Genomic DNA, 21713 nt, shown 5'->3' with positions numbered 1-21713 from the left:
CTTGCATTTAGCTCTGAGATATCTTTTTCATACATAAGCTGCAATTAATGGATCCGCTTTAGGAAAGACTAAGCTAATTAAGTAGCCATTTTAAAAGTATACGTAAGAATAACTCTAAATATATGGCCCATACCTGAGCCAAGAAATGAGAATATATAGGTTGTTGCGGCGTGCAACCTGATCCCACCAGACAACACGAACCTTCTCTTATTCTACCGAAATAGCATCAATAACAGTGATAATATATGTAGATATGTTGCGTCGTACAACCCGATCCCACCATATATCAACGCAGTATCATAAATCACCCTTATTTCACCATATCAATCCACCCTTATTCCACCTGTTGCGGCGTGCAACCCGATCTCACGTATAGAACATATTCACCCTTATTCCACCATAATAATTCACATTTATTACACCTACTGCGGTGTGCAGCCCGATCCTACCATATCAGTATCAAATACTCAAAGCACAATTAAATCAATAGTTCTATCATAAAGCCTTTACGGTCAATAAATACCAAACTGAACCAAAGGGAACTTGTACAGTAAGGAAACCTACACGAGTAATACTAAACAGCGAGGCCAATCCAGCAATCGACAATTAGAATGTGCAAGTAAGTCAACTTAAATAAATAATAGGGAGTCATGAAACTATGAAAGAACTAACATTGTGAACAGGAGAAAATATTGAATAACAAGTAGCAATTAAGCATGGAAAGCATATAGAGCATATAACAGTTATGATAGGAAAGGAAATAATTAAGGGAAAACGGTAAATCAGGAAAAATAGATAATTCGGCGGCGTATAAGCACCCGTCACCTCGCATATACACCGCTCACATGGAATACACATAACACATAGTCTGAGGGTTCCTAATTCCCTCAAGTCAAGGTTAGACACAACATTTACCTCACCCTGCAGTCAATTCAAAGCTCTACCACGGCCTTTCCCCTAGAATTCCCTTCCAAACCACTCGTATCTAGCCACAATTAACTCAATAATATCAAATATTGCTAAAGGAATCAACTACAATACATAAATTTAGATTTTCCAAACTTTCTCCCAAAAAGTCAAAAATCGACCTTGGGTCCGCTTAGTCAAAACCTGAGATTCAAACCAAAATCAAATTAACATTCACCCCCGAGCCCGATTATGCAATTTGTTTCGAAATCCGGCCTCAATTCGAGGTCTAAATTCTAATTTTTACAAGAATCCCTAATTCTACCCAAATCCCAATTTCCACCATGAAAATCCTAGATTTTAGGTTAAAGATTTGTGAAATGTAATGAAAGATTGAAAGAAAATGGGTTAGAATCACTTACCAATATTTTGGGGAAGAAATGGTCTTTGGAAAATCGCCTCTAGGGTTTCTTGTTTTAAAATTTTTGAAGAATGAGCAAAAATCCCGTCTAAGTCAAGTTTTGCCAGCTGCAGATATCGCAAATACTATACCATATTCGCATTTGCGAGAAAAAGGTCGCAATTGCGAACTCCTTCAGAAAACCCAAAGATGGCAAATACGATACAGCCGCAAATGCGAACCCTACACCCCTCGCAAATGCGGTCATTCCTTCGCAAATGCGAAGAAAATCCAAATAGTGTTGAGTCGCAAATGCGACTCTACCTTCGCAAAAGCGGAACTGGCAAGTTTGCAAATGCGAACTTTTTACTCGCAAATGCGAGTACCCCCACCATGCCCAGGCTCGCAAATGCTATGTTTCTTCGTAAATGCGAGACCTGCAACACATACTAGAAACTAAAATGCTTCAGTTGTTCTTTCTAAGTTTAAAACACTCCGTAGTCTATCCGAAAATTACCCGAGCCCTCGGGGCTCCAAACCAAACATGCACACAAGTCCTAAAACATCATACGAACTTGCTCGCGCGATCAAATCGCCAAAATAACACCTAGAATTACGAGTTGAACACCAAATCAAATGAAATTTTCAAGAACACTTTGAAATCTCTATTTTCACAACCGGGCGTCCGAATCACGTCAAACCAACTCTGTTTCTCACCAAATTTCACCGACAAGTCTTAAATATTATAGTGGACCTATACCGGGCTCCGGAACAAAGTAAGAACCCGGTATCAACAAGACCAAACATCAATCAATTCTTTAAAAAAAAGCATTAAACTTTCAAACTTTCAATTTTCAACAAAAAATCATATCTCGAGCTAGGGATCTCAGAATTCGATTCCGGGAATACCCCCAGGTCCCAAATTACGATACGGACCCATCGGGACTGTCGAAATGCGGGTACGGACCTGTTTTCTCAAAACGTTGACCAAAGTCAACTCAATTTATCTTTTAAGGCAAAAATTCTTATTTTTTTTAGTTTTTAACATATAAGACTTCCGGTAAAAACACCCGGACCGCACAAGCAAATCAAGGAAGGCTAAAATAAGATATTTAAGGCTTCGGAACAAAGAATTTAATTCTAAAACATGAGATGACTTATCGGATCATCACAGAAAACTTCACTTTGCTGCCGTTTGGTTCAGGAAGGAGGAGTTGCCCGGATATAGCCTTGGGATTAAGGTCGTTCGGACAATGATAGCTAACTTGTTGCGCGGATTTAATTGGAAATTAACTTGAGGTATGAAAGCAGAGGATATAAGCATGGAGGAAATTTATGAATTGACTACACACCCAAAGAACCTGACATCTGTGATCATGGAACCAAGGCTTAGCCTCCATCTTTTTTATTAGTACTTTATGGAGTTTATTAATCCTTATCGGCATATGTGGTTTACTAGCATTGAGAACTCCTACTGTCTGAAGATATGCAACCCTAATTGAAATTTCTTTGCTTTCACTTAAAAGCTACAAATAATGAATATGCTTTAGAAAAGACTGAGCTAATTAAGTAGCCATTTTAAAAGTATACTGACCAATAGGAAGGTAAGAATAACTCTAAAATTATATGGCCCCTACCTGAGCCCTGAATTTCCTAGGTATTGTGTGACTGCTATTTTCTTAGTAGTGTTAGGCCAAGCTGTGCCCTGCTTGGTCCCCTCCCAGGACAGTGGAGTTGTGGTCATGAGGCTATTATTATCTAATTTACACTAATTCTGGTGGTTAGAACAATAACGTCAAGATTTTCACATGAAAATATCTTCCTTTTCTGGCTTGTTTATTCCTCTACTTTCATCACATGCACAAATTCAAGCATGACCTTAATAATCTCTGTCACTTCATCCATCACATCAAGCATTGAACATTGGATTTGAATCTCCTTAAAGAAAGCGAGATATTCGCGCCTCAGCCGGAAGATATTTTATTTACTGTAATTATATATTTCACCAATAATCTAAACTTATTAGAATTATCAATCCAGAAATAATGGAAAAGAAGAAATTTTCCATAACGTTAGTTTTCAAAGGCTGCTAGAAAGAGCTCCAAACAATTGAAACTCTGCCACTTAAACTGTGTGCCATTTTCAGGCCTTCAAGAACTGTCTCCAAATTTTTCTTGGCATTATCAGCAATGGAGATTTCTTCGGTTGTCATAGCTTTGGGATGCTTACTAGCATTAGCTATTATTTCAAAAGTCATCAAAGATCAATACCCCAAAAGGAAACTACCACCAGGTCCGAGGCCATGGCCAATTATAGGCAATTTGAACCTTCTCGGTTCACTCCCACATGAGTTATTGCACCATCTTTCACAAAAATATGGAGATTTGATGTTCTTAAAGTTTGGTTCCAAACCGGTTCTTGTAGCATCATCTCCAGAAATGGCGAAAGAGTTCTTGAAAACACATGACGTCAGCTTTGCTTTTGAAGGATTGCGTATAGGTGTTCTTAACACGCAGTGGATCACAATAACAATCCTAGGCAGATCTTTTCGTGTTTAAAATTTATTTACATGTCAAAGATCGGATCTAAGACGTACCTAGTGAAGAGAGTCTCGTTTCAAATTTTCTAAGATAGTGCGAAGACTCTATGCGTATCCACACCGAGATCGATCCTTGCTATCAACTCTTTGATCAACGAAACCCGCGAACAAATTGAACGAAGAATATTGTGTTGAAATTTTTCTCAAAAATCTCAACTCAAAGGTAGAAGAACAAGAAACATTTTTCTTGCAATTGTATTTTCTCTCTGTTTTACAAGAACTATTATTGTACGTTTTTCTCTTAATTTTCTGGCTTATGATTTTTCACCGTAAATTTCATGCCAATTGGAAAATATTTATAACCTCTGGAAAAAACCTTTTCCACTATGATAAGGAAAGGTTACATGCCGTGACCTTTTCCTTGTACAATTCTAAACCAAGTATAAGTTTTCTTTTATGGAAAACTGAATCCCATTCAATTGGGTTTTGCTGAATAGTACTTTCACGTGATTGTTCCAATTCCAAAATGGAATCATTTATTTTCATATTTATAACATATTTATCCCATTCCAAATGGGATGAAAGTGCACGTGAATCAATCCAATTCCAAATTGGAATTACTTGAGAAGCCATTTATTAATATTATTTTATATACATCTTATATACATATGAAATAAATTATAATTATATATATCTTAACCAAGAGACATAATTTAATTTTCTATTTCAAATAGAAAACTTCAATTTATTCACAATATTAATTATATCCTCTGCGCTAGCAAATAATATAATAATATTTTATTTGAACTAATAATTTATTTATTTGACTAATTAAATTCTTTAATTTAATTATCAAATACTAAAGTAATTAATCCTTTAGCAAAGATCACAACACTCGTTAGTGTGCGACCCCATAGGTTCAATACTAAGCCGGTAGTAAATTGATCACATCAATATACTAATCAAGGGTGACGTCTAACAACACTCCTTAACGACCGGATAACATGAAGTATACAATTTACTCTCAAGAACTAGTAGAAGAATAATGTAGTAATTCCTTCTGTCCTTATAGCTCTGGATCACCCTAGGATATGGTTCAACTGTCAAATCTTATTAGGCGACCAACTATGTGTTCATGTCAAATAGAATCGACCATTGAATGACCTAAGAAACTCTTTTCTTCTTCATTCAATTGCCCTGGCCAAGGTCTTAGTTTGTCGTTTATAATTCATGACAACATGGAGCTTAAACTCATTACCAAGAGTTGACAGATTCCATCTTGATCAATCACTCATTCTACAAGTATTTAATCGTACCCAATATCCTTTCAACTATCGCACTAGGACCATAGGTGTCTGGTATCAAAGCACAATAAATAACTTGTCAATTACTATGACGATCTCAGGTCAAAGGAAAATCTTACATCACATTCTTCAAGAGAATATCCTATTGACAGTTTATGGTAATTCTAACCATTAGAAATTATCCAATGAGTCGGTTCAATAATCATATCTCTATATGCATCATCTATCTATGTGATTCAAGTAATAAGATCAACTAATATTTATCTCATAAAGACAATCACATAAATATTGATCTAATCGGATTACTAATGTCCAAATTAATAATCCTACGATCAAGAACAAATTTAGATTAAATTGTAAGAGACTTTGCTCACATTATCATGATCTCTATCACGATGACAAATCTCAAAATTTAATCAAGGACCTTATCAAATTAATCAAACAATTAATAATAATGATAAAAGAATACCAAATGCCATATATTTTATATCAAATGGCGTTCACAAAAATATGTTCAAATCATCAAATATGATATTGGATCTAGGGCATATCTACTATATCTCTAACAATCTTCCACTTGCACTAGAGTCAATCTCTCTTGTACTTCATCCCCAATTTCTACTTGTGCTTGTCAAACTCGTTTGCGCCAAAAGCTTTAGTGAATGGGTCTGCAACATTTTCCTTTCCATCAACCTTTTGAATCTCGACGTCTCCACGTTCAATGATCTCTCTTATCAAGTGATACCTTCGCAGAACGTGTTTGGACTTTTGGTGTGATCTTGGTTCTTTTTCTTGAGCAATGGCTCCAGTATTGTCACACAACAGAGAAACCACACCTTCTATTTAAGGAACCACACCAAGTTCAGTTAAGAATTTTTTCATCCATACAGCTTCCTTAGCAGCTTCACTAGCTGCTATATATTTTGCTTCAGTCACTGAATCAGCTACTGTAGCTTGTTTAGAACTTTTACAACTCACTGCACCACCATTTAAGGTGAATACATAACCAGAAATAGATTTGCTATCATCTCTGTCTGAAGAGAAACTTGCATCAGTATAACCTTCAAGTTTCAACTCAGAATCTCCATAGATGAGGAATTGGTCTTTAGTCCTTCTTAAGTACTTAAGAATGGTCTTCACCACCTTCCAATGTTCCTCGCTAGGATTTTCCTGATATCGGCTAGTCACTCCAAGTGCATAAGCCACATCAAGACGTGTACATGTCATGGTATACATGATAACTCCCATTGTACTAGCGAATGGGATCTTACTCATGTGTTCTCTCTCTTCAGGTGTTTTAGGACAATCCTCCCTACTGAGAGTAATTCCAGTGTCTATCGATAGATAGCCTCTTTTGGAATTATCCATGCTATACCTCTTTAAGATGGTATCAATGTACAAAGACTGGGAAAGTCCAAGCAGCTTCCTAGATCTATCTCTATAGATCTTTATTCCTAATATATAAGCTGCTTCTCCCAAGTCTTTCATGGAGAACTGTTCAGATAGCCAAATCTTGGTACTTTTCCATGCCGGTATGTCATTCCCTATGAGCAATATATCATTAACATACAACACTAAAAATATAATTGTGCTCCCACTAACCTTTTTGTACACACAAGGTTCTTCTTCGCATCTAACAAAATTGAACTTTTCAATTGTCTTGTTAAAGCGAATGTTCCAACTTCAAGAAGCTTGATTTAGTCCATAAATGGATCTTTATAGTTTGTAAATTTTATTATGATCAGACGAAGATGTGAAACCTTCAGGTTGTGTCATGTACACATTCTCTTCTAGCTCACCATTAAGGAAAGTTGTTTTCACAACCATTTGCCATATTTCATAATCATAGTATGCTGTTATAGCAAGCAAAATCCGAATAGATTTGAGCATTGCCACGGGAGAGAACGTCTCGTCGTAGTTGACTCCTTCTTTCTGACGATATCCCTTTGCAAAAAGACAGACTTTGTAGGTCTCCACCTTTCCGTCTGCTCCAATCTTTTTCCTATAAACCCATTTACAACCTATAGGTTTTATATCCTTTGAAGGTTCAACTAAAGTCCATACTTTATTTCCTTCATGGATTCCATTTCGGATTTCATGGCTTTTTGCCACTTCTCATAATCAGAACTTTGTATAGCATATCCATAGGTCTTAGGGTCATCATCATTATGATTAACCTCATTTGATACATCATCGTGTACTATTAAATTTAATCTAGTTGGTACATGACGTTCTCGTGTAGACCTTCGAAGAGGTACTTGTACAACCCGTTTACCTTGTGCTGGATTTGGTTGTTGTTTAATTTGGTTTGGAACTAGTTCATTAACCTGTTCTTGAACTTCAACCGTTGAAGATGGCAACTTCAATACATCCAATAAAGATTCTTCAACTTGGGTCTCATAATTTTTATATTGTGTTGATTCATTAGTTTCTTGAACTTTATCAAGTTCTATTTCTCTATTATAATTTCCTTCTAAAAGAAATTCCCTTTCCAAAAAGGTTGCTCCTCTGGCCACAAACACTTTATGGTCAGAAGGGTGATAGAAATAATATCCCATTGTTTCCTTGGGATACCCAATGAACCTACACTTATCAGATCTTGAGTCAAGTTTATCAGATTGTAGTCTCTTAACATAAGCTGGACAACCCCAAACTTTAATATGTTTAAGGTTAGGCTTACATCCTTTCCATATCTCATATGGTGTTGTAGAGACTGACTTAGTGGGAACTTTATTAAGTATGTTATTTCTTCCAAAGCATATCCCCATGAATTTATTGGAAGATCAGTGAACCCCATCATAGATCTCACCATATCTAATAAGGTTCGATTTCTCCTTTCAGACACACCATTGTGTTGTGGTGTTCCTGGAGGTGTTCACTGTGAGAGAATCCCATTCTCTTTGAGATATCTGGTAAAATCTTCACTAAGATATTCTCCACCTCTATTAAACCTTAGTACTTTGATACGTTTACCAGTCTGCTTCTCAACTTCACTACGGAACCTTTTGAACATTTCAAAAGATTCAGACTTGTGTTTCATAATATACACAAATCCATATCTTGACATATCATCAGTGAAGGTGATGAAGTAAGAATATCCACCTCTAGCTTGAATTTTCATGGGCCTACAAACATCTGTATGAATTAGTCCCAATAATTCAGAAGCTCTTTCTCCACTTCCAGTAAATGGAGATTTGGTCATTTTTCCTTTAAGACAAGATTCACAAGTTGGATATGATTCAAAATCATATTTGTCAAGGTACCCTTCCTTGTACAACTTGTTAATTCTTTTCTCTCCAATATGACCAAGCCTACAATGCCAAAGGTATGCATGATTTACTTGATCATCTCTTTTCCTCTTAAGACTTGAAACATGCATAATTGAATTAGCATTCACATTAGGTAAGACATAAACGTCATGTTGGAGATAGCCATTCACATATAAATTATAACTATAATAAATAGAGCAAATACCATTTCCTATATTAATGCGAAAACCACGTTTGTCTAACATAGAAGCTGAAATTATGTTCGAAACAAATTTAGGAACATAATTACAATCATCCTGCATAAGTACTTTGCTCGTAGGTATTATTAAAGAAATTGATCCTACAGCTACGGCCGCAACTTTTGCACCATTTCCAACTTGTAGATTAACTTCTCCTTTCTTTAGCCTCCTACTTATATTGAACCCTTGCAACATATTACAGATGTTATAACCACTTCCAGTATCTAATACCCACAGTGAAGAATTAGTAGTAGCTAGAAAAACCTTGAAAACATTTTTCATTAATGTCTCACCTTGTTTCTTGTCCTTTAGAGTTGCAAGATACTCCTTGCGGTTTCTCTTCTAATTCCCTTTCTTCTTACAGTGAAAACATTCAGCATCATATACTGACTGCAAGATCAAATCTTTAGAAAACTCTTTACCAAGCTTGTACCCCAACTTTTCATGTTCTTCGGTAAGAACAATCATATGATTGACAAGGGGTCCAACTTCTTAAGATATTCAATGATTGCAATTGGATCCATATTCTGATGTTTCCTCTGGAGTTCAGAACTCATAGAAGCGAGAATGATGTGTTTAATAACAAGGCATTCTTCCAAATATTTCTGATAAACATTGGTGCCTTGAACATTATTCTCTGGTGTGATTATCTTTGCAGGCTTATCGATCATATCAATAAGCTTTTCATGCATGAGAACAATTCTCAAATTTCTATACCAGTCATCAAAGTTTGGTCCTACCAACTTGTTGGTATCAACTATTTTACGCAGTGATATAACAGACATATTGAGAAATCTAAAATATAGAAAGGAAAAGGCAATAATATAAGAACATATTTGCATATCTCATAAAGACATGGACTTTTATCTAAATGATATTTTCACTAATTATTTTAAACTATTTACCCTCATTATAGTTTACGAAATGTTTATTTCTGTTAGTGGAATAAAGGAATCTTTTAACAATATGTATGAGCCCCTTGGAAGTCAAGTCGTTTCTCACATATATTTTAAAGGTAGGTACTCTTATCAATTGTATCCCCATACAATTTTCTTAAATAGCTCTATGTCAAATAATCCCCTGGTAGTCAGGTCGATCCTATTGGCATAGTTGAGTTCAACCATCATGATAGCAAAGAACTTATTAAATTTTATACTCCCCCGGGTGATCCAGGCATCTAGTGCAAAATTGAATAATTCTTTCAATCCATACATATAATGCAATAAATAATTTTAACATATTCTCGAACTATAAGTCTCTTGGTAGTCAGGCCGCTCCATATAAACAAGAAATAAGTAAAATTATTTACTTTGATGGATAACTCTATAATAAAATATCTCATATTTTATTATTTAAGAACTCAAATTTTAGTAAGAGTGAATTGTTACTAAAATAGTTTTTAATAACATGAAGATCAAATCTTTTATAGCATGTGAATTTAGTTCAAGTTGTCTACATGCTTAGTTCTAAATTAATTTACATCACATGTAATAAATAATTCAAAATTATGTAACGAACGAGCACGTGACATAAAAACAAAATTCAACATTCTTCTAACATGTTTAATCTATATATCAGTTTTTTCAATTAAAGGACAATCAGAACGGGATTTAATTATTAATTATTCAGAGTCACCACTTGGGATATTAATGGTGTCCCAAGTCACCGGTTGAATCCCGAACCGAGGAAATGTATGACTCTGTTACAGTCTGCGAACCAGAAATCCAAGTAAGGAATTCTGTTAACCTGGGAGAAGGCGTTAGGCATTTCTGGGTTCCGTGATTCTAGCACGGTCGCTTAACTGTTGCATTTGATTTTATCTGACTTTAATACATGCTAGCTTATGTGCCTTTTATTCGTAAACCGCTTTTTATCATTGTTTATTCTAAAAGAATTGCGACGTCATGAAAACGCGTTTCGAACCACGTCGCAATCAATGCACCCGTGGTTGTCGACACATTTAGACTTCGTCGAGATTTGGATTTGGGCCGCATCAATGCGCACCCGAATGTAAGAAAGTAATTTAATTAAATCATGCCTAAAGATTCTAACGTATTATTATTTTGGGGAAGGCCGTGAAATTCACTAAACAACCCTCCCAAATTTTAATTATTTTAATAACCATTCGTTGAGGGCCCCGCAATTTATTTATTTATCTGGCGAGACTCATCTCATTTTATTTTAAAGGCAAACTTAGAAGCAACTATATTTTTCTACTTATTCGTCTCGAAAATAAACAAAGAAAACTCAATTAACTAAAATATGGGCCAGACGTATTAGCCAGAAATCAAGAGAGCCCAAACCTCCCACTATGGTCTTTGAGGCCTCAAATCAATTAAGCTAAAAGGGAAGAGGGCTCCGCTACTTTTCAACAGGCCATTGTTGGCCCAAACTTTCAATTCCAACCAATGTGAGTCAAGATTCAAACAATATTCACAGTTAAACAAACTCAGAGAAAGCTGGTGATGATCATCAATTTAAACCACCAATAAATTGCTTATTAGTCCTAATTCGATTTCCAAAACAATTGTTAATTTGGACATAACTGACCTCTAACAGTTCATCAATTAATGAGGCTTAAGAACAAATTCGAGGTGATTGGAACATCTGGACACAATTGCATCTCAACTATTTTGGTTCCTGATTCGAATTAACACACAATAATATGAACACCAATCATAATCAGTTTCCAGTTATTAGTACAAATAAGGCTCGTGGCTTCCAAAATCACTTTTATATTCTAGCTAGATTCTGATTTCAAAATTACGCTACAAAATGAAACTGAACTAAGAAGGCTAATGAATAATCGCTATCCCACCAGTCCAGTCAGTCCATTACGTATTAACAGTCCAAACAGTCATTATAATAACACAATAAACAAGTACTAAGCAATTAATTAACTAGCAACTATCGACAACATTTAGATGAACTCGGATCTGGCAGGTGCTTCTATTTCAATTCGACTCAGAGGTACATCAGTTCTTCTATGGTTTGTAGGAAATCAGAAGATGTACCTGGAGATACAAAATGCATTGGAGAAGAAGAGAAAGTCAGCAACAATCAATGTAACAGTAGCAGTTCAGGACAGCTTCACAACCCAGCAAAAATTGACCAACACATCACCAAAGATAACAATTCAATTCCAAAACAACTTCAGAACCCAGTAGAAGACTCAAACAACACAATCAAACCCCGAAATTACTCGAATGCACGCAAACTAACTTGAAACTGATTGAAATGCTTCTGTATTTTTACTGGAATAGAACTCAACCAAGACCGGACAGAATGGTAAACCCAACAGCAGCAACAAAACACCCAAAACAGAAGGACTGAACTCAAAAACTGCTCGAAATCAAACTAGAACACCTCTGGACTTTCAGCAATTAAAGAGAGATCAAGGGAGATGTGAATTAATAACTAGAACATCAAAATTAACATACAACTTCCAGTGAAACAGTGAGTTTTTTTTTTCTAAAGTTTTTGTTTGTTTTTGGTTTTTGAAGTTTTGAATTTCAGTTCTCAGATCTAAAATGAAGAGAATGTTTGTGAGGGGTGATTTTTATGGCTGAAGAATAAAAAAGAATCCCCCTCCCCAGGCATGAAAATGCCCATTTATTGGCAAAGATAAGGGCAGCCCTTCAATTTTCTACTTCAAACTTAGTCCCTTATTTCCTAGCTTGTTCTCTAAGTAACTGCCACCTATTTTTTGAATTTCCGTTTAGAATCCCATCTAGAAGGCCCTAGGGAGTTCCATTTTCAGTTACTATCAGATTCCTTATGTTGAATTACCCATATTACCCTTCTTGTTTCTGAAAATTACTAACTAAATTCATCTTTTTTACCCTAGATTATTAACCCTGGTTAACTAACTATGGTGAGCTAACACAATCTGAGAATTATTCAGCTAAAACTAAAACAGAACTCTTGAATCTGAATTAACTAAAGAACCCTAGATTTAAAACTATTGCTATCAGTTTAAGAAAATGAACAGAATCGCTATAACCAAAGAAATCACGTGCTGGCAAACAAAGCAAATTCAAGAACATGCAGAAATCCCAAGCTAAACTAATCGAAAAATAAAAATACAAAACTAGAACATTGCGATGATGCACGAATTACAGGAAACTAACTTTAAAGAATGCGAATAATAAAAGAAGGGCAAGAGAACTCATCGATAACACAGGGCTCTGGCCAAAGGTTGCTGCTTCAAATTTTCCAAAATTTCTGACCTGTAATATCCCTAACCATGTGTTTTCATAAAAAATCCATGGTTAGGGTTATTAAGGTCTGAAATCATAGAGATTTTGCCTGAGAGCTTTGGTCGGAACCCTTAAAATTAATATTCAAACCGCTCTAGGAAGATTCGAGACAAACGGGTATGGGGATTGGGTAGAGGAGGTTCCGGCGGTCACCTGGTGTCAATTTGGGGTTGTTTGGCATAGGTGACGATCTGGCCGGAAAATTTAAAATCAATATTCGACGGCCTTGGTTGTGATTCGAGGGAAACCAATGGCATGGTTGGAAAGAGGAGTTCATGGGGAATCTGTGGTGTAAGTTTGGGGGTGAACGACATATGTCTTGTTTGCCGGCGGGGGGGAGGGGGGTGGTGGGTGAATGGCGAGGCTTTGGAGATGGTACGAGGAAGAGGTTGTTTGTCTCTAGGGTTTGCCTTGGCTACAGACAGTTATAAGGAGATAGGGAAATGTGGGAAGGGAAACGACGCCGTTTAATTAAAGAGAAGAGGCGGACCGGGTTAACATTTTTGGGCTCGAACTGGTCCGGATTTGTTTTGGGCTATGGAGACTAATGAATTGGGCCAAGCAGTTTTGACCAAGAACAGCCCAGTTCTGGTTATTTGCCCAAGACCCTCCTTTCCCTTGTAATTTCTTTTATTTTCCTCCTTCAATTATTTTCTCTCTTTATTTTGATTTTTCCCAATTAATTCCTCCTTATTTTCCACCTCATTTTTGTTACCAATTTTCTGATTTATAAAGATTGCAAAAATAAAAAAATTAAACTATACTAATTGATGCCTAAAATTACTTTAAAACTATTTTGTGACAATTTCACAATTAAAACAATAAAAATGCTAAAGTGAACTATTTTTGTCATTTTCTTCATATCTTATTCTAAATTAATACTAAAATGGGAAATTAAATGCAAATGCAAATGTATTGTTTTTTCATATGAATTATCATGCACAAATAAAATGCAACACTCACCGGAAAATGACACAAAATTCAACAAAAATTGTAAAATAACAAGGAAATTATTTTATTTGAATTTTTGGGAATAATTCATATATAGGGCAAAAATCACGTGCTCACAGCTGCCCCTCTTTGCTCGGAAACATGAAAAGTTTTCGTGCAAAGATAACTGAGCAAATATGAGCGATTTTGCTCGTTCAAATATTCCGTTGTGAAGCATTTTTGAAAATTTTGACTGCACCCTGCTTCAGAGGTTGCCTACATATCCTGGGCTAAACAGGAATTAGGTCAGTGTAGTTCGGGAATGTCTGGTATCTGGGACTACCAGGAGCTGTGATTTCACTACGATTGTTGTTGTTGCTGCTTGCTGACCTCCCTTATTACACCGTGGCAAAATAAAAAGAAGCTAGCCTAAGCTACGAATTACAAAATCCTATCTAAATCTTCAAACTTGCTTTTGTATTTCTTGTTGCTTTGTTGTCTTGTGTTCTCTTGGTGAAATCCCTTGTCGTCATTTCAAATTGCTAACTGAGATGTTGTTCCTTCCCTTCCAAATTTCTGAACTTGAATAATCTTGGACTTGAATGTATTCCTCTGTTATCCAGGCGGGCTCCTGGCTGCTGAACTTGAACTTGAATGTACTCCTCTATTATCCAGGCGGGCTCCTGATTGCTGAAACTTGAATATGTATGTCTCTATTCTCCAAGCGGACTCCTGACTTCTGAATTTTGAAGTTGAATGTCTCTATTCTCCAGGCGGACTCCTCTGTTCTTCAGGCGGGCTCCTGATTGCTTAAAATTTGAACGGTATGTCTCTATTCTCCAGGTGGACTCCTGACTTCTGAATCTTGAAATTGAATGTCTCTATTCTCCAGGCGGACTCCTGACTTTTAAAATTTAAATTGTATGTCTCTGTTCTTCAGGCGGACTCCTGACATCAAACTTGAAAAGTATGTCTCTGTTCTCCAGGCAGACTCCTGACTTCAACAAAATAATCAACCAACGAAAATTTTCTGCCCCAGTTTGGAAGCTGGGTGTATGGGTGAGTGTTAAACTGAATCATATTATCACATATTACTAAGAATTGAAAGCTAAATCCTATTATCCAGGGAGGTCCTGACAACTCCTCATAATTACAAACCTAAGGTATTACTCTCACTACATCATGTTATCTACAAGGGTTTAAACTACATCCTTTTATCCAGGAAGATCCTGACAACTCCAAACAATTATGAACCTAAGGTGTTACTTCTCACTATACCATGTTATCTTACCCGGGTATTTGAATTACGTCCTATTATGCAGGAAGGTCCTGACAACTTGAATTTTATCCTAAACATGCAAACTTTGCAACCAAATTATATTCCCCTATGCTATTCATGATTATCTTGTATTTAATCAGACCGCACTTTGCGGTCAAACCTGATTACTGCTTGTTTTTCCCTCCTGGAGAATTCCTCCTCAACTACTAACTTTTCTGCCCCTGTTTCAATCAAAGAAAATTTCGTTAGTTTAAAACGGTGGTTAGTTGATGGCATTCTTGCTGAAAAATTCTTCCACTGTCTTGCTTTGTGTTGACTGACTTCCTTGAACTGACCCTGAACCGCTTGACTTTCTGACTGACTTTCGAATTCCCCAACCTCTGACAACCCGAATATTTTGTACCCGTGCTGTTGTTTCATACCTCCAACCCCTTTGTCTGAACCTTTACATTTCACACAACATTTCCCAATTACCCCGCTGATGAAACTTCCTACGACTTCCCATATTCCATTTTTACATCATGTTGTTGTTGACATGTTCTAACAACATTATGCTTTACCATTTTCGAAAGATGGTAGTGAGCTTTGAAGTCCTTTTTGCTTGCATTGAACAAAACTGGCACTGAAACATCTTATCTAGATAAAAACCCTCAAAAGAAAATGAAATGCAATGATTTTTTTCTTGGGTTGAGGATAAGAAGAATCCAAAACCAGATGACTGTTTAAAAAGAGAAGGAAAAGAAACTTATCTGAGCGGAACAGTTGGTACCAATGGTCATGACATGCATTTGGATTAATCGGCCCAATCTGTCCAACTAACCAACTTTCAATTGCCATACTCTGTTGCCCCAAAATTTCCATCACTTGATTACTTTACCCAAACCTTAACTTTGTTCATCCTGCGGTGCCTCGAATCAGTTTTCCACCCACAGACCTTTTGCCAATTAACCATTTTTCAACTCACTTTCTCCTTAAGGTACCCGCAAGGGTTTTCACCAATAAGACTCTCTCATTTATTTTTCTCTCAGCTCCTGTCGCCTTATGGTGCCTGCGAAGGTTTTCACCAATAAGACTCTCTCATTTTTTACTTTGTTTTTCTTGCTTGAACCCAAATGTTGCCCCTATCATGAGTTACTTCTACCTGCTCAACTTGGCATTTCTCAAAACTGATCAGAAGGTCTTTCTTTGGACAGTAATGTAGGCTTTTAGATTGGGTTAGAAAGAAAGGTATAAAAGGCTCAAAACAATTCAAATGGGTTCAAATTACAACTTTCGGAATCTAACTTCTCACAACAATCACAACTTCTGCCCCAGTTTCTTGCTTGGGGACTTTTGGATTTTTATTTTGGGTATGACTGAACCTCAGAGAGGCTGCCTACGTACCCTTTCGGGATCAAGTCAAATGTAGTTCACGACATCATAATTACCTTTGTTGTTGTGTTTTTTCTTTCCTTTTCTTTCTTTCTCTTTTCCTTCACTTTTCATTTTTCTTTTCTCTTTTTTTCTTCTTCTTCTTCTTTTTTTTCTTTCCTTTTCTTTCCTTTTTCCTTTGCTTTTCTTTTCTTTCTTTTATGTTCGGCACCTGTGTTCCTTGATAGTACCATTGATTCCGAAAGAGGGGTATGAAAAATAAGTAAGGCTCAAAGGGGATAACAATGGATAAAGTGTTTGGATAGCAGAACAAAATGTCTTCATCATTTCAATCTTTAAAAGGGCCAAATACAAACAAGTACATTCAGAATAAAGAATCATACAGAGTATCTCTTGACCGCATCGGAATTGATGGTCATTTCTACACATTTTCCTTCTATGTCTGTCAGATATAGTGCACCATTGGACAACACTCTGGCTACAACAAATGGCCCCTGCCAGTTTGGGGAGAATTTCCCTTTTGCTTCAGCCCAATGAGGCAGAATACGTCTCAGCACTAACTGTCCGACTTCAAACTTTCTCGGACTCACTTTCTTGTTGTACGCTCTTGCCATTCTTTGCTGGTACAGTTGACCATGACACACCGATGCCAATCTCTTCTCGTCAATCAAACTCAACTGCTCAAGGCGGCTTTTCACCCATTCATCATCATCGATCTCATCCTCCGCGATGATTCGCAGAGACGGGATTTCCACCTCTACGGGTATTACTGCCTCGGTACCATATACCAATGAGTAAGGAGTCACCCCCACCGAGGTACGAACGGTGGTGCGATATCTTATAATGCAAAAGGCAATTTCTCGTGCCACTGTCTAGATCCTTCAACCATCTTCCGGAGTATTTTCTTTACATTCTTATTGGTTGCTTCAACCGCACCATTTGCCTTGGGACGGTATGGAGTAGAATGCCTATGGGTAATCTTAAACTGCTCACATGTCTCCTTCATCAAATGACTGTTAAGATTAGCCCCATTATCCGTGATGATTACCTTCGGAATCCCAAACCGACAGATGATATTTGAGTGCACGAAGCTGACCACAGCTTTCTTAGTCACAGACTTAAACGTCTTAGTTTCCACCCATTTGGTAAAATAGTCTATAGCTACAAGAATAAACCTGTGTCCATTTGATGCTGCTGGATCAATTGGCCCAATAACATCCATGCCCCATGCAACAAAAGGCCATGGTGTGGACATCGTATGTAGTTCTGATGGTGGGGAATGAATCAAATCTCCATGCACTTGGCACTGATGACATTTATGCACAAAACTGATGCAATCTCGCTCCAAAGTGAGCCAATAATAACCTGCTCAGAGAATCTTTTTTGCCAGAATGTACCCGCTCATATGCGGTCCACAAACTCCAGAATGTACCTCAGTCATGATAGATGTGGCCTGTCTTGCGTCCATGCATCTTAACAACCCGAGGTCTGGAGTTCTTTTGTACAACACTCCTCCACTAAAGCAAAACTCGCTTGCCAATCGCCGAATCGTTCTTTTCTGATCACTGGTGGCCTGTACCGGATACACTCCCGTCCTGATGTACTCTTTGATATCATGGAACCACGGCTCTCCATCGAGTTCCTCTTCTATCATATTACAGTAAGCATGCTGATCACGGACCTGAATCTACAACGGATCAACATAAGCCTTATCCGGATGATGCAACATCGATGCCAAAGTAGCCAAAGCGTCGGCAACCTCATTATGAATCCTTGGAATGTGCCTGAACTCTATAGCCTGAAACCACTGACAAAGCTCATGCAGACATTGCCGGTACGGTATAAGCTTCAAATCCCGTGTTTCCCATTCTCCTTGAATTTGGTGTACCAGTAGGTCCGAGTCACCCATGACCAAGACTTCCCGTACACCCATATCTATAGCTAATCTCAATCCCAATATACATGCCTCATATTCTGCCATGTTGTTCGTACAGTAAAAACAAAGCCGAGATGTAACAGGGTAATGCTGACCTGTTTCCGAAATAAGTACCGCTCCTATTCCCACGCCTTTCATATTCGCAGCCCCATCAAAGAAAAGTTTCCATCCCGGCTTCTCAGCTTGTTCCAATTCATCAATGTGCATCACCTCTTCATCAAGGAAATAAGTTTTCAAAGGTTCGTAATCTTCATCGACGTGGTTCTCAGCCAAATGATCAGCTAATGCCTGTGCTTTCATTGCAGTCTGTGTCACATAGATAATGTCAAACTCTATAAGCAGGATCTACCACTTTGCAAGTCTCCCTGTAGGCATAGGCTTCTAAAAAATATACTTCAATGGGTCCAAGCGAGATATGAGGTAAGTAGTGTAGGATGACAAATAATATTTCAACTTCTGTGCCATCCAAGTTAGGACGCAACATGTCCTCTCCAGATGAGTATACTTAACCTCGTAAGATGTGAACTTCTTGATGAGATAGTAGATAGCCTGCTCCTTTCTACCTGTAACATCATGCTGCCCCAGTACACAGCCGAATGAATTATCCAAAACCGTCAGATATAGAATCAAAGGCCTCCCTGGTTCTGGCGGGACCAACACGGGTGGGTTCGATAAATACCCCTTTATCTTATCAAAAGCCTCTTGACATTCATCAGTCCATTTGACTGCAGCATCTTTCTTTAACATCTTGAAAATCGGCTCACAAGTTGTCATGAGCTGAGCGATGAACCTACTGATATAATTCAATCTTCCTAACAAACTCATCACCTCAGTTTTGTTTCTTGGAGGTGGCAATTCCTGAATAGCTTTGATCTTCGACGGGTCTAGTTCAATACCCCGCCGGCTGACTATAAATCCCAACAACTTTCCAGATGGCACCCCGAAAGCACATTTTGCAGGATTGCGCTTAAGATTGTACCTGCGAAGCCTTTGAAAGAACTTCCTCAAATCCCTGACATGGTCAAACTGTTGTCTAGACTTTACGATCACATCATCCACGTATACCTCGATTTCCTTGTGTATCATATCATGGAATATTGTTGTCATTGCCCTCATATAAGTTGCCCCAGCATTTTTTAAACCAAACGGCATGACCCGATAACAGTACGTTCCCCACGGCGTGATGAATGCCGTTTTTTCTGCATCTTCTTCGTCCATTAGAATCTGATGATAACCCGCGTAACAATCCACAAAAGAACCGATCTCATGTTTGGCACAATTGTCAATCAGTATGTGGATGTTTGGTAGTAGAAAATTGTCTTTTGGACTTGCCTTGTTAAGATCTCGATAATCAACACACACCCTGGTCTTGCCATCTTTCTTCGGCACAGGCACAACATTAGCTAACCAAGTGGGATACCGTGTAACCCGAATGACCTTTGCCTCAAACTGCTTGGTAATCTCTTCTTTGATCTTCACACTTATGTTCGTTTTGAACTTTCTCAACTTCTGCTTGACAGGAGGGAGTGCCGGATCAGTGGGTAATTTATGAACCACTAAATCGGTACTTAGTCCCGGCATATCATCATACGTCCATGCAAAAACATCCTTGTATTCGAACAATACTTTAATTATCTCTTTCTTGAGTTGTGGCTCCAAATGAACACTTATTTTAGTTTCGTGAATATTGTCTTGGTCCCCTAGATTAACTGCTTCTGTGTTATTTAGGTTAGGTTTGGGTTTTTCTTCAAAGTGACTTAATTCTTTGTTAATTTCTTCATACGCCTCGTCATCGTCGCATTCCACCTCATCATCACACTCGATTTCTTGTATTATTTTTTCTGAGTTAGATTGGCTTTTAAAACTGGGCCGAAGATTCCTCATGCATGTCATGTCATTGATATCAGCATAAAAAGAACTGTACAAAAAAAGAAAAGAAAAATGGGAACAAAATTAGGAATGAAGAAAGAAGAAAATTGCATTTCATTGAATGTAAAGATAACAGGGTTTTAACTCATCCAAACGGACAGAACATAGCAACTGAATTACAAACCCTGGAATAATCCAGGTGAATAAAAGGAAAACAAAACCCACTACCACGACTCCTTCCGAATTGGAAGAGGAGTAGCTTCCTAATTGTTGACATTAGCACATGGTTCGATGTACTGTATATCTGCTTTGCTTGACCCTTCCCCGGCCTCAACCATGTTCACTTCACCAATACCCTCTGGAACACCTTATCCAAGTTCCCCTCTGCACCAATCAGTGGATCCGACACCTTTGCCAATGACTGCTTCTTAACACCCGGCCTGACGAAGGACCTGGACAGGCGTAGAATTGGTTTGGGAAGAACCCAAGCTTTCCTTTTCAGCTTACGAGCCCTTCTGACATCTGCTGCCATTGGCTTGAACCCTAACCCGAAGGTGTCCAGATTCTTGGGCAAGGAAACAGGTTGAACAATACCCTGAAGCTTAGCACCCAGACCTTTTCCTAGCATGAACCCATTACCCAACATCTCTGAAACCACCATGACGGTCGCAGCTGATACCCTGGGATGTGGAATGCTTTTACCCTCTGGTATCCTATCCACCGGGACTGTGTCGAAGACCTGATAAACCCACGGCCCCTTATCATCATCAGTCTCTATAAAAGGCACAACGGCATCACTTACAGTGCTCATATTGTCCTCCCCGTGTACTACGACCTCTTGTCTGTCCCACTCGAACTTGACCATTTGGTGCAGTGTGGAAGGCACTGCTTTGGCCGCGTGGATCCATGGTCGACCCAACAAAAGATTGTAGGACACTGCAGCATCCAACACCTGAAATTCCATAGTGAACTCAACTGGGCCAATAGTCAATTCGAGTATAATATCCCCCACTGTGTTTGTTCCCCCTCCGTCGAACCCTCGAACACAAACACTATTTTTGCGGATTCTATCATCGTCAATCTTCAACTTGTTCAATGTGGACAACGTAAAAATATCAGCACTTGACCCGTTATCGATCAACACCCGAGCAACCATTGAATCTTCACACTTGACCGTCAAGTAGAGAGCTTTATTGTGTTCTGTGCCTTCCACAGGCAATTCATCATCAGAAAATGTTACCCTGTTTACCTCAAAGATCTTGTTGGAAATTGTCTCCAGATGGTTCACTGAAATTTTGTCGGGCACATGAGCTTCATTCAATATCTTCATCAAAGCTCAGCAATGCTCGTCAGAATGGATCAATAATGACAACAACGAGATCTGGGCCGGTGTTTTTCTCAATTGTTCAACA

At 37.9% G+C, this 21713-nt stretch overlaps 1 pseudogene; it reads left to right on the top strand.

The window, feature by feature from the left end:
• Positions 1–2980: 2980 nt before the first annotated feature.
• The window catches only part of LOC107804048 (flavonoid 3'-monooxygenase-like), a 46355-nt pseudogene continuing 27622 nt past the window's right edge, over positions 2981–21713 (top strand).

The sequence above is a fragment of the Nicotiana tabacum genome, chromosome 6 (genome assembly GCF_000715075.1).
Source record: "Nicotiana tabacum cultivar K326 chromosome 6, ASM71507v2, whole genome shotgun sequence".
In the NCBI taxonomy this organism is placed as follows: Eukaryota; Viridiplantae; Streptophyta; class Magnoliopsida; order Solanales; family Solanaceae; genus Nicotiana; species Nicotiana tabacum.
This window is presented reverse-complemented; position numbering and strand designations above follow the sequence as displayed.